Genomic DNA, 16,087 nt, shown 5'->3' with positions numbered 1-16,087 from the left:
CTGACCTAGAGGACCCAGCTCAGACTCCTGAAAAGGGCACCTGGGACACACATGGGCTGTCTCTACCTTCCTGAGTCTTGCGCAGGTTTAAACACACAAGCGTCACAGCAAAGGGTCACATGGGGACTGGGAGAGACACATGCATGCTGCACTCTGCTGTCACGGCAACAACTACCTTCGATTCCTGGCAACAGATTCCTTCTGGACTTGCTGTCAGAGAAACCAAGGCATTAGCCAGACTTCTCCCACTGGGGAGGTCACTACCCCTTCCAGCAGGCTGATCAATATATTAATCCCTCAGAGGGGGCTCTTGCTGGCAGCATATAATGTATGCAAAAGAACTGCTCATCAGCCTTTCTAGGTTGTGGGGGACAGAGCCCCATAGTCCTCACACTTCATGCCTCCTTACTGATTAAAATGAAGACTTTTCCCACAGGGGAGTCTGTCTCCAGATAGTAACATAAGATGACTTGTTGGCAGCCTTGTCCTGTGGAAAATGATCCACAAGTAAATCATTGTATTTCCTGTTGGTGAAATTCAAATCTCATCATCAAAGGATTGAGGGTTGGATGATGCTTAGAGATCATTCTGACTACAGAATGTTTAATGAGGTAGCATACCTGAAATTCAAAGCCCAAAAGCACATGTCCCTTCTGTAGCCACAGGTACCCTTACACATTGCAAATGTGTTCCATGCTTCCTCAACCAAATAAGAGGCTTGCAATAGGAATGCCTCACAATTGTAAGACCCCAAACATCTCCTCCCTCCCTAGAAGGTATCTCACAAGCAGTGATTACATTTCTCCCAGCTACCAAATAATAAACACCATTTTCCTGCTTTCCTGGCTCCCTAAGGTGACTGCCAAGTCCTCTGAGACTCCTTGGCTATAGAAGCATCCTGAAGCTGTCAAAGAACAAACAGTATGGCATCATTCCACCAAAGTAGGAAATAACTTTTAATGCCTTCAGTCTTAATTCTTAAGAGCGGAATGAAGAATGCCTTGACCCAACCTCAGGCTGCCTCTAGTCCTTTAGTGCAGCGGTTCTCAACCTGTGGGTCGTGACCCCTTTGGCAGTCGAACGACCCTTTCACAGGGGTCGCCTAAGACCATCCTGCATATCAGATATTTACATTACAATTCGTAACAGTAGCAACATTACAGTTATGAAGTAGCAACGAAAATAATTTTATGGTTGGGTCACAATATGAGGAGCTGTATTTAAAGGGCCAGAAGATTGAGAACCACTGCTTTAGTGGGTTGCTCAGGCTGCTATTGTAGATAGATTCCTGGAGGACTTGCAAATTTAGGGAAGCCTGAGACCTAAATCTCCCAGAATGGCTAAATGTGGGATAAACACATGTAAGGTGCAAGTTGAGATCCTCCTACTTTATTTACAACCATGGACATCATTCTCTCAAGGAAAATGACTTCCCCACAATGGAAGACAAAACTATCATTAAATGAGGGAGAAGACCTTCAAGTGGGGAAGAGCAAAGATTCTGCCCATGTCCATATTTCTATACCCTAGAGTGTGCTGAGGACAACCAGAGTCAGAAAACTCTTAGCTTAGAAAATTCTTCCCTTAGATGACCTCTATACTAGGAACCAAGGCTTTTGTATTGTCAGGCACATAGAATCAAGGAGGTGTCTGACCTTGTCTCTATTAATCACAATGTCCTCAACTGTGAATATCAGGGATGTTAACTTTTGAGAATCTGATGAGCTATAGATCTTCTTCCCAGGAAAATAGACACAAGACTTCCATACAAACTTTTGAGTATAATTTGGGGAAAAGACCTCCTAAAATCCAGGCTAAGGATTTAGCCTGAACTGGATGATTTCTTCCAACTCTAAACATAGTTTATGGAAGCGCTGGTTAAATTTGATAGATTTTTCTTTGCTTGCTCCTAAAAACTCACAAGAAAAATGACAAAAATAATAGGGGCATATAACTTGAGTCACGGACCTGGCACTCATTACTGCTCAAACCTGAGTCTTGGCCTCTCGCCTTCCTCCCTGCTTCAGCACCTGCTCCAGCTTCTCCACAAACTACCAGAACCTGGGCTCCATGCCTGGCGACCAGGCCCAGCCAGCCAGCAGCACAGACAGTGTCTATGCAGGGGATTGGGCTCCCAGATTTCCATGTCTCAGTCCACCAGAGTGCAGGGCAGCTGGAGGTCCTGGGCCTGGCTGTGGGAATGACAGGGGGGGTCTGGCGGGGATAGGGGGCATCCAGAGTGAAAAGGAGATTATGCAATGCCTGAATGATGGCCTGGCCTCCTATCTGGAGAGGGTGAGAAGCCTGGAGGCTGATAATCAGAAGCTGAAGAGCAAATTCCGGGAACACGTGGAAAAAGGGGGACCCCGGTCAGAGACTGGGGCATTATTTCAAGACCATTGAGGAACTAAGGGCTAAGGTCTTTGCAAGTTCTGGGGACAGTGCTTGCATCATTCTGCAGTTTGACAATGCCCAAATTGCTGCTGATGATTTCAGAGTCAAGTATGAGACATAGCTGGCTATGTGCCAGTCTGTGGAGAGTGACATCAATGAGCTCTGAAAGGTCACTGACGACACCAATGTCACTCAGCTGCCGCTGGAGACAGAGATCGAGGCTATCGTGGAGGAGCTACTCCTCATGTAGAAGAACCATGAGGAAGAAGTAAATGGTCTACAAAACCAGACTGCCAACTCTAGGTGACCATGGAGTTGAATGCCCCAAATCTCAGGACCTGACCAAGATCATGGTGCACATCCAGGTCCAATATGACAAGCTGGCTTGGAAGAACTGAGAAAAGCTAGACAAGCATTGGTCCCAACAGACTGGGGAGAGCACCACAGTGGTCACCTCACAGACCGCTAACATGATACAGAGTTGAGATATCTGATCCAGTCCTTGGAGATTGACCTAGACTCTGAAAAATCTGAGGCAAGTTTGGAGAACAGCCTGAGGGAAGTGGAGACATGCTATGCCATGCAGATGGAACAATTCAATGGGATCCTGTTGCACCCGGAGTTACCTGGCCCAGACCCAGGCGAAGGGTATGCTGAACATCTAGGTCCAGCTGGAGGCAGAGATTGCCGCCTACCTCTGCCTGCTGGGAAAAGGGAGGACTTTTCTCTTAATGATGCCCTGGACAACAGCAACTCCATGCAACCTACGCAAAAGACCACCCTCGCAGGACTGTGGGTGGTAAACTGAGGTCAGCAACACCAAAGTTCTGAGGCATTGAGGCAGCAGAAGTGGGACACCCCTTGTTAGGCAAGAGGCCAATAAAAAGTTCAGAGATCATTGAAAAAAATAATAATAGGCGATCAAAAAATCTTAACAAAATAACTAAAGGCAGAAAGTGGATGGACAAGTGCAACTGATTTAGCTGAGCAGACATTAAAGCAGCTGCACAGAAAGCATTCCATTCTCCACCCAGAGCACTGCAAAACTGAAGGCACTAGTACATAGGAAAGTAAAAGGGAAAAGTGACATCAATAAAATTTAATCACTTACACAGGCTCTGCCAAAGTCCAATAATTAATTTTGTATTATTTTTCTTTAAGGGGAAGCCCTAAATTATAAGCTTTATGCCCCACTAATCTTGTATTTGTCTCTCAGTGTGGCTGAAACAGAAACATTGGTTGAAAGTCTTTATTAGAAAGTTAGATCTCAAGATACCCTTCCTCAACCTATATAAGCAGGAACTCCTTGGCTGAAGAAAGCTTTACTCAGCTGACATTAAAACAGCTGTGCCTCATCTATAGGCAGGGATGAGGGTCCATACTGAAAGCAAGAGGATTAGATGAAAATATGCACACTGAATTATGAAACTCAGAACCCCTCCCTCCATTCAGCTCCCAGAAGACTGACAGTTAGTTGTCTCTGCAAGAGGTTGGAGAATTCTTCTCTGGGCAAACTATCAGAGGTAATCATCTCAGTCCCTGTCCAATCACTGCACAGTAAAACAACCAAAATACAAGCCTGCAGAGCTTCCAATCATCTTCTTTGTAACTCACTTTTAATTATGAGTGGACAGTCAAGAATCACCACATTTAAGGACCAGCTCCAACATGAAAGTCAGAGGCTAAAACATAAACAGGAGAAAGAAAAAAAAACAAATTCTGAGAAAATAGTCAATGCAGGGTACAGAATTTTAAAAATGTAGCTACAAGTTAAACTCAGAGAGATGAGAGGTTATTACATACAAGCTATCTTAGATAATAAAAATTTTTAAACATTCATAAAAGATGAAAGTACTCATGGAAGTTAAATATGATTGCCAAAATTTTTAAAACACTTAACCCATGATTTGGAATTATAAAGTTGATGAAACCTCCCAGGAAGTAGAACAAATGGATAAAAAGAAAATTGAGCAGAGTAAAACTGTGTGTGGTAGGCAAAGTCCAAGATGGTTCTCAAGATTCCCGCCCCAGTATACAGGCCCTGTACAGCAGGTCCAGAAATCACCATTTTGTTACAACCTTGGAGAGATGCTGCAGAAACATAGTGTGAATAGAACTTGTGAAATGCCAATATTCCCGCTTTAGTTTGAGTAGAACTTGTGACTATGATGCCAATTTATCCACTCCTTACCAGCACTTATTATTCTCTGCCTTTCTGATTGTAGGCATTTTAGTAGGTATAAAGTATTATCTCAGTGTGGTTTTGTTTTTTATTTTCCTCATTCTAAATGATATGCATTATTTAGCTTATAAGCCATTTATATATTTTCTTTGAAGAAATGTCTACTCAGATGTTTTGCGCATTTCCTAAGTTGGGTTATTTTCTATGATTATTGAGTTGTAGGAGTTTTTTGTATTCTAGATACAGGTCCCTTATCATATATATGATTTGCCAAAAATTTTCTCCCATTCTGTGGGTTGTATTTTTACTTTCTTGACAGAGTCCTTGGAAGTACACGTTTTCAATTTTGATGATGTCAATGTAGCTAATTTTATTTTTATTGCACCAATTAACGTTTTAAGCATCACTCCAACTCATACTTGACATGCAAAATATATTCCTTAAGCCTTTCCTAGATTCCACTACTCCATGCTCCCCTCACACAAACTCTGCCCAACTTGAATTGATCATTCCCTCCTGGGGCCAACTCTACCACTTCCCCTATATCTTGTATAGATTTCTAAGCATCCAATTACACTTACTGATTAATATATTTCTCTTTTGCTAAGTAGGTGGTGAGCAACATGATAGTGGGGTCTTATTATTTACTCACCTTTGCATTTTAATATGCAAAACAAACAAAAATTCTTGGCCCCTAGTGGGCATTCAGGTAATGTCTGGTAATTAAATAAAGAATAAGTGAATAAATGTATACTAATTGTACATTCAAAGATAGTTTGATGCATTTTGAGGGCCCACAATGTGTTGAATAACTTCCAGAACCCTTTCATGGGACCATAGCACTCCTATATCCAAATCTTTTCTCATGTCGTCTTTTCTACATAAAATACATCTTTTTTTTTCTTATAGCTTCTAGAATCTCATTTTTTATCAAGGTTTTCCAGATAAGGGGATGAAAATAAGACATTTTATCTGAACATGCATTTTCCTGAGACCCACACATGATTCACATAAATACATTTGTGCTGATTTTTTAAAATAATATATGTTTAATCATTAGGTATATTTGCAGGAAAGTAATTTTTTGTCTGTTACTGTACATAAAACTCCTAATTGTCTATTTTTGTTGGAAGCAACTAAGGAAGTGCAGTAGGGGAAAATAAGAGGAGCATCATCCATGGCAAATCTTGCTCTCAAATTCTTAGGCATCATTAAGCAGAATAGATAATAAAACCATCTGCTACAATGCTCACTTTTTCTTGTTTACTTTTTTCTCCTACATGTCCTATAACCAAACTCTCAACCTAAACATTGATCTTCTTTAACTCAGAAAAAGTATAAAAACAAACACAGCAAAATAGTTACAGCAAGTAGCTTGTTCATTAGCACAGATATTGAAAAGTTGGGTACATATATCTTTTATTGGTCTTTATCTTTGTCTACCTAACATAGAGTGTAGTTAGGTAGAAAAAAGTAGAAACAGAAATTAAAAGTTTAAACTCTGGCTGAAACCGGTTTGGCTCAGTGGATAGAGCGTCGGCCTGCAGACTGAGGGGTTCCAGGTTCGATTCCGGTCAAGGGCATGTACCTGGGTTGTGGGCACATCCCCAGTAGGAGATGTGCAGGAGGCAGCTGGATTGATGTTTCTAACTCTCCTCTATCTCTCTCCCTTCTTCTCTGTAAAAAATCAATAAAATATATTAAAAAAAAAAAGTTTAAACTCTGAAAAATCCTGGACCATTTTTCATGAACCAACTTTATGTGCAACTCCACACATATCTTATTATATTTATCTTTTTAAAAAGTTCATATCTATAAAACATTTTGCAAAAATAAATGACTACCGATGCTAAATGACAAATAGATCTCCATGTGCCACAGAAGAATTAAGTATATTACAGAAAATAAAAACAAAAAAAACCTGTACATTAAAACTGGAAAAATTAAAGCAGTTTCATTTATTCATTCAACTAATATTTATCAAGCATCTGCTTCATTTTCCAGATACCATTCTAAGCACGGAGAGCATAGCAGCAATTTTTTTTTTAAAGGCCCTGCCCTGGTGGAATTTACATTCTATTGAAGGAACACAGACTATAAACAAATGTATAATTTGTCAGGTGGTGATTAAAAAAACAATAAACAAACATAAAGCAGAATAAGGGGAATAATGAGAAACAGAAGTAGGAGGAAAGGGATGCTACTTACACAGGGTAGTCAGATGAAGCCTGTTTAATAAGATGATGTTTGGGCAGAGACCTGAGATGCTGGAGTGAGCCAGGAAAATATCTGGGGGGAAAGCCTCCCAGGCGGACTGACTAGCAAGAGCAAAGTCCCTGGGACAAGCTTCCACACCTGCATTGAGAGGTCACTGGTTCGGTTCCATCAGGGCACATGTCACGGTTACGGGCTAGATCTTAACCAGGGGGCGTGCAGGAGGCAGCCAATGGATGTTGATGTTTGTCTCTCATCAATGTTTCTATCTCTCCCTCTCCCTTTCTCTCTCTCTCAAATCAATAAAAACACATTTTTTTAAAAAAAGAAAGATTGTGACTGGCCTAGTCAAGGAACAGCAGAGGCAAGTCTATGAAGCGAATAAAGAGCAAAGTAGTAAGAAGTGAGGTTGGAAATTATGAAATACCTTAGGGCACATGGTAAGGGCATCTTGTCTCTGATTGAAATGAGAGACACTAGATGAGATTACAGTTCCTTTACCGTAAAGGAAGAGGTCCGTCTTATTTCTATCTGGGATCAAGTGAAAGGAAGGAAAGGAATACATTAGCAGCAATCGCTATACCAAGGAGGGAACAGACTGTTTGACATTCACTTCAAGGTTATAACATGTGACCCTTGCCATTTTTATCCGAAAACATTGTAAATAGCAGGCTGACATTCGTGATTTCCTCCATCTGAATGCAGTAACCTCCTATTTCCCCATCAGGTGAAATAGGAATGCTAGTCTAAATTCAGCCTAATCAGGGAGCTAATAATAGCACAATTGTGATGAGAGCTTCTGAGCTAGAGATGCCCAATTTTCGCTTCTGAATTAAACCTTGTTACATGTCCTCAGGTTCAGGTTAATCCCCATCCTGTGGTGAGCAAACATTAAAGAGAGGCATCGACACTGTACCACATACAACTAAAACTCAGAAGGAACAACCACCAAGCACCAGCCAGGCAAGTGTGCCAGCACGCAATAAATGGTCTTCTAGTTGCTGTACTTTTAGAGGTCTCTGCTGAGCAACTCATTTTCTTTCCCACACTGCGGCTAACAGAACAATTTTCCAACAGAAATTGCACAAAATTTCACCAGCTAATTTGTTTGAATCCCATAACTTTTCTCTTTCTTTTTTTTCCCTCCCTTCCTCTCTTCCTCCTTTTTTTTTTCCCTCTTAGTTATATCCTGAGCCTAAATCATCTCCTTTAGAGATGAAGTCTCTCATGGTTTTAGTGAAAAACCTTTACTGTATTTAATTCTTATGGTAAATTAGGTACAAAGGAAAGAACATCTGTTTGGAGCAATATTAAGATTGTACTGTGGTGTTCAAATCTTCCTGGTGAAGTCTCTTTCTAGTGAAATACTTTGGGGTTTGCTACAAAACAGATGAAAAATATTTTGTTCTTCAAAATGGATGCCAGGCAGGGAATTATATGGGAACTAGAGGCTCGGTGCACAAATTGGTGCATGGGTGTGGTCGGGCCGGCAGGCCAAGGGGGAGGGGCCATGGGAGGTTGGTTGGCCACAGTGTGCATCATAGCGACTGGTCGTTCTGGTCATTCCAGTCGCTTGGCTTACATATATATATAGACTAGAGGCCCGTTGCAGGAAGATTCCTGCAAGAATAGGGCTTCCTCGGGCCTATTCCTGCAAGAACGGGGCTTCCTGTAGCTGGAGCGAAGCCCGCCAAGGCAGGCTTCACTCCCTTCTCCACTGCCTCAGCTCCACTCCCATGTCTGCTGCCTTAGCTCCGTTCCCATGTCTGCTGCCTCGGCTCCGCTCCCGTCTCCACTGCCTCGACTCCCTCCCTTCTCCGCCACTTCGCTCCCTTCTGCAGCACTTGGCTTCCTTCTACGCTGCCTTCAGTCTTCGCTCCGTGCCTGCATATGCAAATTAATTGCCATCTTTGTTAGGTTAATTTGCATACTCATCCTGATTGGCTGGTGAGCATAGCAGAGTGACACCAATTTGCATGCTTCTCTTTTATTAGTGTAGATGCCTGCTGCCTCAAATCACAGCCTATTCTCGTTACAGTTATCACCACTCTGTCCTAATCTTCCCAGTTCCATGGGATTTGAAGACTTATTTATTATTCATCGCTATAGAGGGAAAATGTAACCTGACATGCTTTATGAACCAAAACCTATAAGTGTGGAGTCTAAAAGTTTTTGAAATTGGGATAAGTCATGGAAAAGTAAATAATATGGTCCTGGAATTCTACAGCTGTCCTCATGATTTATGTCATTAACAGCAAGAAGTTTCATCCATCCAAATATTTATTGCTCATTTATTATGTGCCAGACATTGTTTTAGGTGCCAGAGATATAGCAGTAAACAATAAAAGGTTTAAATATCCCCGTTATTGTTTCCAGTGGAAGGAAACATACATTATAAAATTAAGGAATTGAAAAGATAGTTTGGAAAATTGTGATTAATGCTATGGAGAAAAATGAGCCAAGGAAGGAGGCTAGAAAAGACTAGGTAGGAGGAGAGGTACAATTTTAAACAGGTGGTCAGAAAAGATATCACTAAAAAGATTCATTTGGCCCTAACTGGCTTGGCTCAGTGGATAGAGTGTCAGCCTGCAGACTAAAGAGTCCCAGGTTCGATTCTGGTCAAGGGGATGTACCGTGGTTGTGGGCAGGAGGCAGCTGATCGATGTTTCTCTCTCATCAATGTTTCTTTTTATCCCTCTCCCTTCCTCTCTGGAAAAAATCAATCCTATCTAATAAAGAGGTAATATGCTAATTGACCCTCATGCCATCGCAAAAAATGGTGGCACCCACAGCCAATAAGGAGGGAATATGCTAATTGACTGCCATGCCCTCAAAGATGGTGGCACCCACAGCCACAAGATGGCGGTGCCCAGTCCCCTCAGCCCCGCTGGGGTGGCAGGCATGCAGTAAAGCCAGGCCCACCCCCAGGCAGGCCCAACTGCTCCGCACGCCTGCCTCTGGACTCCCCCAGTCTTCTCAGTGCCCCAGCCGCCCAAGGCCAGCTTGAGGTGCAGGCAAGCCTCAGATGTTGACTGCCCAGCCACCCAGGGCTGGCCCGAGTCACAGGCAAGCCTCGGATGGCGGCTGCCCAGCCACCCAGAGCCACCCAAGGCTCAGGTAACCAGGGCCGGCTGAGGCTTGCGCTGCCAGCAGAGGCAGCAGCAGAGGTGTGATGGGGGCATCACCTTCCCCTGATCACCAGGTCGCTTTCCACCCCTGAGAGCTCCCAGACTGTGAGCGGGGGCGGGCTGGGCTGAGGGACCCCACCTTCAGCACATAAATTTTCATGCACCGGACCTCTAGTAAAATATTTTTTTTTTAAAAAAGATTCATTTGAACAAATACCTGAAAGATTCAAACATATAGGATAGCATTTTTACTTCCTGTCATTTCATTCCTAAAAATATATTCTCTGTGATAGTATTAAAGGAGCATATTTTATAGCCTTTTTGGTCATTTTATATACATTTAAATATGTTAGCCAAAAGATAACCACTCTCACCATTATCATCTAACATTATTCTGGAGGAGATAGTAGCCAAAGAAATTAGTTAATAGGAGAAATTAGGTATGAAAATAGCAAAGGAGGAGGTAAGCATTATTATTGATAGATCACCTATCAGTTGCTTCAATTAAAGGGAACAGAACAATTATAACTAAAATATTTCAGCAATGTGAACTAAACTAATGTTTGAACAAAACTAATATACAAACATTAATTGCCTTAATATGTATTAATACAAAGAACAACCAGTTTAAAAACACAAATGAAGAGAAGACCCAATTTACAATAACAACAAAACATAACATAATTCTTGGGAATGAAATTGACAAGAAATATGAATAAAATTTTGAAACACTACTAAGGAATACAGAAATGACCCTGAACATATGAAAACAAATATCAAGTTCATGACTACGAAGACTCAATACATGAAGATAGCAATTCTCCCTAATTTAAATTTATAAAGTTAGTACAATACCAATAAAAATACAATTTTTGTTGGAAAAAATAGCAAGGTGTATCTAAAGTGCATAGGAATTTATCCCATATATTTCTTGATACATATGAAAATTTTAATTATTAAGTAAATGATTTTGGAACAACTAGGTTAGCCATCCATTTTTAAAAGTTATATGGTATCTTTTATACCAAAATAAAATTTTGCTACATTAAATTTTAAATAATAACAACAACAACAAAAATGGAGCACTAGAAGCAAGAAAGAATTATTTTACTGAGTTCAGGAAAGAATTCTTTTATGGACTTAGAGTAGGGTACGCCTTATTAAATATATTGCAAAATCTGGAAATCATTAAAGACTGGTAAAGTCAAATTAATAACAATTAGAATTTCAGCATGGCAAAAATACGATAAGCAAAAAATTTTCATAACACATTTTCAACAAGTATAAAAATGAATATCCATACATTGCTGGTGAGAGTATAAATTGGTATTAGCTCTATTGACAGCAATTTGGCACCATTAAAATTAAGTTTTAAGTGTATATATCTTCAACCCAGAAATTCCTCCTAGGAATTTATCCCATATATTTCTTGATACATATGAAAAAAAGACATGTACAAAGATATCTATGCAGCATTATTTAAAATATGGGAACAAAATATTAAACTATGGGAACAATTGGGATACATTTATATAATTGGAATCATATGGAAATGTCCAAGAGTAAGCCAAATCCATGTGCACTAATATGAAATTATCTCTCAGATCATTATTATCTTCCCCTGGCCCAGGAGCAGAAATAAAGACACAAAAACCCAATGTGTGAGACAGGAAAAGTATAGCTATATCCTTCCACCTTTTTTGTTCCCAAAGAGTAAATATGCCTGTCCCTAAGATAGGGACAAGTAGAGATGGAGAACAGACCTAGAAGGGGTCCAGGTCTGGGGGCTCTTTCAAAGTGGGAGTGGGAACTTTTTAGGTCTAGGAACACAGAGAAAATGACTCAGTGGCGAGTTGTATGTGTAGATCCCACGGGTGCTTTGCCTGTGGACCGTAACCATCTAAACAACCTGGACACTCTTAAGATGTCCCTTGAAGAGAGTGGGACTTACTGTGGCGTACTTAGACCTCCTATATGGAGATGGATACCTAAAGGAAAACCCTGCCCCTGACCATGTAGAGCTGAAGGGAACTTGTTGGGAATTTTTTTGTCCTTGGGTAGCAATGGACACACCACCACTGTTTTATATGTCATCCCAGGAAATTTGAATTTACTCCCAATCAATCATTACCGTTCATGATGTCTTCTGGGAAAAGCACTGTTAAAAACAGCCGTCCAGACAAAATCAACTTATGGTGATGAAAATGAGAATAGGGTTATTCTTGGGAGCAGGTAATGTCAGGGAGGGCCCATCTGAGAGCCTCTGTGGCACTGAAAATGTATTTTCATGAGTGGTGGTTAAATGCATGTATGCATATTTTTTAATGTTTGTGTATAATTTATGGATTTTATACAAACTATACCCCAATTTAAAAAAAAAAAAACTAGCCTGGGATTTCCTTTCAACCACAACCTACTTGAGACTGGGCTCCCCACATTCCTTTCTTTCTCCCCCTTAAGAGTCAAACTCACCTATTCAGCAAAATTCCAATGCCAGATAGTACAAAAGCAAAGTCACAAGGAAAACAGAAACACAAATATATTTAGCTGGTGGAGAGATCAAAGAAAAGTAAATAGCAAACTGTGGCTTCATCAAACATTTACTAAACAGCACAGGGCAGAACAAAGTAGCCGATAATCAAGATATATGTTAGGATTATAATTGTTTTAGAGCAATTTATTTTCAAACTTGCAACTGGTTTCAAAGTCTCTCATTTAAATCTAACATTCTGTTAAGAGATTATAATAAAATTCTTTCCCTTCTGAGATTTTGCATATGCACTGCCCTACAGTCCATTGACTTAAATGTACCAGAGCAGCTGCCAAACACTCAAGCAGGACTAAAACAATAAGCTTGAATTCCTTTTCACACTAAATTTTCTTTTTTTCTGCATGTACGGAAAACTTCTCGAGTTTCGGGATGGTGTCGTGGAGATCTGCTTCTCTTGGTTCTGAGCCTCTGCATATTTCAGTCAAAAACACAACTCTCCCCAATACTCCATTCTCACTCTCCTTACTTCTCAACAGAAGTAATTCCTGGTGGAAGGGTAAAGAGCACAGAAGAGTCATAGACCAAGAGTGGCCAAAGTCAATGGCCTCGGGCAAACCCACTAAGCTTCTTCCTCCCAGAAGCCATGATGTGAGGAGTAAGTGCAAAACAAACTGCTCCAGAAGGAAGGCTGATGGGAGGAAGGAGCTGCATCATATCCGCCCTTCAGCAAGGGTCTCCTCTGTAGGGATCCTATGAATTCTGAGCTCATAGCAATACGAGGCCAGAAAAGGCTCAGATAGCAAAGAGAAGGAAGAACTCGACGGTTTTAACAGCAATTATTCCCAACATTATTAATTGTCCTTTTCTTGGAAAAAATGGCAAAGAAAATACAGAATTTATTTCAGGCCTGCTAAAATACATCTAGCTGGAATTGTTTCTATTATTAATGAATCAAAAACTTCTTATCACTTTTTAAACTTTTATTCTCTCACAATTTTTGTTTTGGCCTCACACCTTTTCATCCTCCAGAATGGGATCGCCGTGTTATCGTGGAAAAGGAATGAACTTGGATCCAGATTATCTAATTTGAACATCATGACCTTGTCACTTGCTGGAGATAATGCCTAGCTTCAAAGGCTGTCATGAGGAGTAAAAAAGTTTCATAGCTTATAACAATTTATACACATGTAAGTTATGATAGAGGCAACATTACCAAGTGGAAAGAACGGAGAAATCCTGATTCAAGTTTCAACAGTATCACTTTGACCAAGTCAAGTTCTCTGAACTCAGTTGCCCCATCTGGATTGTTGCAAGGATTAAATATTAACTTATGTAAAGTTAATAACAGACATTCAATAAAACAGCTATTATATTGAAGATTTTTTCCTTTCCTTTAGTCATTTTTCATTCATTTATTCAAAAAATATTTATTGAGTAATAGGCACCATTCTAGGGTATGATGGCAAGACATATACAACTACCATCATGGACTTATCATGTAGTAAGAGACACATACAAATAAACAGAATACCTATATGTATAAACAGGTAATATGCAAATTAGCCAGGCATCACAACCGCTCAGGAAGAGCTGCCCTCGCAGATGGGCGGGAGGGGACTGCATGTCCCCCCCAGCTCCAGCGGACACACACCAGGGGTGGGGGCGTACTACAAGCAGCCACCGTGCAGCTCAGAGCACACCCCTGGTGGGTGGCAGCAGCAGCAGCCAGAGCGAAGCATCCCGGGTCCCAGATGCCTGGCGGTGGCTGGAGCAAAGCATCCCAGGTCCCGGTGGGTGGCGGCAGCAGCTAGCAAAGCAGCCCAGGTCCTAGGTGCCGGAGGGAAGCCGGTGCCGGCAGCCAGGGGAAGGAAGGCCTATTCTTGCACAAATCTTCGTGCATTAGGCCTCTAGTTACAATATAATTTTGTATGTATTGTAATAAGGAAAGTATAGGGTAGTGTGGGAACCCAGATGAGAATTACTTTACCCAATTTAGGTTAGTATCACAGAGGCCTCGTAGAGATAGTGTCATTGAACTGAAAACTGAAAGATGAGTAGTATTAACAAGTGAAGAAGAGGGAATAAAGAAAAAATTCCAAGCAAAGACACATGCAAAGGCCCAGGAACAAGAGAGATAATGTTTGTCAAAGAATACCTCAAAATATCCACCAACACATATTCTCTGTTCTGGGATTAGAACATAAACACCCTCATAGAGATCTTTTTGTCCTTTTCTTGGCCATTGACATTATGTCTTTGAGACTTTCATCTATTCAAGACCGTTGAAGAAAACATTTTCATCTCCAGCCAAAATCCACTTCCAATCATGATTATCAAGTATAAACTCCCAATAATTCACAGTGTATATTCTTAATTCAATCTAGTGATACTGTAAGAATATGGACTGGATGATGATAGGTAAAAAGCACTCTTTTCTCTCCATGAGCTTAACAGTCCAATTAGGAAAATAAAACACAGATTATAACATAAAACAGGATGTGGCTCCTAGTATATTGCTGGTGGGAATGTAGATTGGTGCAGCCACTATGGAAAACAGTATGGAGTTACCTCAAAATATTAAATATAACACTTCTGTTTGTCCCTGCAATTCCACTTCTGGGAATATATTTTTTAAAATAATAATAATAATCAGAAAAAATATATGTACCCATATGTTCATAGCGGCAGAGAAACAAAGGAAAAAATAAACAAATGGGACTACATCCAAATAAAAAGCTTCTGCATAGCAAAAGAAACCAGCATTAAAATGAAAATGGAATCCACTGTATGGGAAAACATATTTGCCAATGATACATCTGATAAGGGGCTGATTTCCAAAACATATGAAGTACTCATACAATTCAACAAAAGGAAAACAATCCAATCAAAAATGGGCAGAGGACCTGAAGAAACATTTCTCCAAAGAGGACATACAAATGGCCAAGAGACATGAAAAAATCTCAAAGTCACTAATCATCAGAGAAATGAAAATTAAAACCACAATGAGATATCACCTTACAACTATCAGAATGGTTATCATCAATAAATCAAAAAACAAGTGCTGGTGAGGATGTGAGGAAAAAGGAACCCTAGTACACTGCTGGTGGGAATGTAAATTGGTGCAGCCACTATGGAAAACATTATGGAGTTTCCTCAAAAAATTAAATATGGAACTTCTGTTTGTCCCGGTGATTCCACATCTGGGAATATATACTTTAAAAAAACAATCAGAAAATATATATGTACCCCTATGTTCATAGCAGAATTATTTACAATACTAAGATTTGGAAACAGCCCAAGTGCCCATTAGTGGATGAACTGATTTTTAAAAAGGCGGCAGGACATATACACGATGGAATACTATACATCTGTGAAAAAGAGGGCTCTCTTACCCTTTGGGGCAGCATGGATGGGACCTGGAGACTATTATGCTAAGTGAAATGAGCCAATCTGAGAAAGACAAATATCACATGATCTCATTTATCTGTGGAATCTAATGAACAAAACAAATGAACAAACAAAATAAGACCTGAAGAATGGAGGCATAGAAAAGACTGACATACCTCCATGTGGAGATGGGGGGACAAGGAGAGATAAGCCAAAGAACTTATATACTTACCAGTGGCCTGGTGCACAAAATTCATGCACATTAAAAGGGAATTAATTAGAGGGAATATT

General features: G+C 40.4%; 1 pseudogene; it reads left to right on the top strand.

Annotated features, from left to right (window-relative positions):
- Nucleotides 1-2,070: 2,070 nt before the first annotated feature.
- Nucleotides 2,071-3,202, top strand: LOC102772026 (annotated as a pseudogene).
- Nucleotides 3,203-16,087: the final 12,885 nt, after the last annotated feature.

The sequence above is a fragment of the Myotis davidii genome, unplaced genomic scaffold (assembly GCF_000327345.1).
Source record: "Myotis davidii unplaced genomic scaffold, ASM32734v1 scaffold284, whole genome shotgun sequence".
Classification (NCBI taxonomy): Eukaryota; Metazoa; Chordata; class Mammalia; order Chiroptera; family Vespertilionidae; genus Myotis; species Myotis davidii.
The sequence above is the reverse complement of the archived record's forward strand: the minus strand, read 5'-3'. Positions and strand labels throughout refer to the sequence as shown.